General features: G+C 36.2%; 1 protein-coding gene across 6 annotated transcripts in view; it reads left to right on the top strand.

Moving 5' to 3' along the window:
* The window catches only part of b4galnt1b (beta-1,4-N-acetyl-galactosaminyl transferase 1b), a 25123-nt gene that overhangs the window by 2891 nt on the left and 19732 nt on the right, over window positions 1-2500 (top strand). The window lies entirely within an intron of this gene.

The raw sequence follows: 2500 nt of genomic DNA, 5'->3' as shown, positions 1-2500 counted from the left end.
GAGCCTCGCTGGGTCAGAGTTTAAGAGGAGAATCATGTGCTTGTGATTTCGCCAATTCAATTGTTTTATTTAATTAAAAAAAAAAAGCTGCTTAAAAAAAGCACCAGAAATTTTGAAAAAAAAAAAATCACAAGAAAATTAAATATTTTTGGACCCAACAATCACAAAAAAAAAAACAAAGCTCTGAAATTCTGGAGATTTAATTTACATTTTTAAAATTTACTTTTTATTAATTTAATTTACATTTTTTAATGAACATTTTTTAATTTACATTTTATTAATTTAATTTAAATTTAATTTCTTTACATTTACACAACTTGTCGGATTTGGAACTGACCATCTCATTCTCTATCTTGGAGGAGGAGCCAGAACACTTTATATGGAATTACACCACATCTGTCAAATAAAAAACCTGTTCACTCAGAATCCGGTCAAATGAACAGAGGCCTGTTTATGCCTCAGAGTAAATAAATCTGACCACCTGATGGTCATGTGACATGCCGCGTCCAATCAGAAAGCTCACTCAGAGTGAAAGTTGTTGTGTTTGATGTGCTGTATGTTGACAGGTTACCATAGCAACCATGACTTATAAGGGTTCCTCCAGAGAGGGAAAAGCTGATTTAGGAGATTAAGGTTAATCTGAGAATCTCTTTTATCTAAAAGTGCACACTGTATTTTAGAGCGATTTCTGATCAGGAGTTCGACACAGAACCTTCACGGGTTCCTCTGGAGTTCCTCTGGAGATCCTCTAAATTTTCTGTGTGGTTTGTTTTGGAAAAGGGTTTTCTACTCAGTAGCTGGTAGAGAAACAGATACAGCAAGTGATCATCAAAGCTGAACATCAGACCCTTTCTACAGTCGATCCCTCTGAGAACATCAAATTCAGATTCAAATTTTATTGGTCACATACGAACATGTAGTGAAATGCTTTTTACGACTGTCTTACATAAAAAAGAAAGAGTAAAAGAGAAGAATTTAGAGTGTGGAGATGAAAAATAGGGGATATAGTTAAGAATATATAGGGAAAAGTAGGGAAAATTAAATGGTAGAAATCACAAACGAAAATAACTTGAAAGTCAAATGTCAGATATGCAAATATATGTCTGTGTGTGTATATATAGATATATATGTATATAATATAAATATCTATATGTAGTATCAATATAGCAGTAAATATTATAAATAATGAAAAATAAAATAAAATAAAAATGATAATAAAAATAGTAATATAATATATAATGTATACAAATATAAAACTGCTATATAAACTAAATATAAAAAAACAAATATAAAAACAAATATAATACACTAATATAATACAGTACAATATAGTGTGTGTATATATATAGTATATGTGAAAAATAGAACAATATAAATAAATATATATGTGTAGACTCTATAATATATAGAAGATACAGTATATGCATATATGTAGATAAAAAGGTCAACTTTGAAATGGTGTAGCAATTGAATACAGTATGTACAGTGTGCATATGTAAGATACATATATAAATATATATGTAGATGTGTATATATAAGGCAAATATAAATGTCCAATTGAACAGGGAGTAAAGTGTCAGTGCAGTGTGCACACAAAGATGTATTGTGTACATTACAAGATTGTGTGTACAGAGTAGTGGAATATTAGCATGTGCAACAATCAGCTGAGGTAGAATGTTATGTTATGTTGTGTGGGGGTAAGACCAGAGAGTCCAGTTCCTAGGTGTTCTGGTTGAGGGCCCGAATGGAAGAAGCTCCTCCTCATTCTCTCTGTGTTCACCTTAATGGAATGGAAACATTTCCCTGACCTCAACAGAGTGAAGAGTCCATTGTTGGGATGACTGAGGTCCTTCATAATCTTCCTGGCTTTGGTCCAGCACCGCTTGCTGTATATGGTGTCCAGGTCAGGAAGCTCGGTGCGGATGGCGCGCTCGGTTGATCGCACCACCCTCTGGAGAGCTTGCCTGTCCTGTTTGGTGCTGTTCCCAAACCAGGCTGTGATACTTCCCATCAGGATGCTCTCAATGGTGCAGGTGTAGAATGTCTTTAGCACCTTTGAGGGCAGATTAAAGTCCTTTAGGCGTCTGAGATGATAAAGACGCTGCCGGGCCTTCTTCACCAGGGTGTTAACGTGACGGGACCATGTCAGGTCCTGTGTGATGTAAACACCTAGGTACTGGAAACTGTCCACTCTCTCAACTTGGGTCACATCTTGCCATCCATCAACACAATCCAGACGGAGATGCTTACCCTGGAGGACGAGACGTGTGTATTCGGGTTTCTTTTATATCCAGCTCCAATCCTGAAGCAGTAAAGACTAAGTGCAGTGCAGTGTAGCGTTATGAATAATAAAAGGAAAGTTTTTATTATGGTGTACTCTCTAAACATGTCTCTGGACCTTACAGATGTTCTCCTCACTCTGTCCTCCAGGCTTTTATAGTAAATCCCGTGAGAGCTAATCGCCGTGTCTGCAGTCCTGACCCGGTGCATTAGACGTTTC

Source organism: Hemibagrus wyckioides, linkage group LG11, assembly GCF_019097595.1.
Source record: "Hemibagrus wyckioides isolate EC202008001 linkage group LG11, SWU_Hwy_1.0, whole genome shotgun sequence".
In the NCBI taxonomy this organism is placed as follows: Eukaryota; Metazoa; Chordata; class Actinopteri; order Siluriformes; family Bagridae; genus Hemibagrus; species Hemibagrus wyckioides.
The sequence above is the reverse complement of the archived record's forward strand: the minus strand, read 5'-3'. Positions and strand labels throughout refer to the sequence as shown.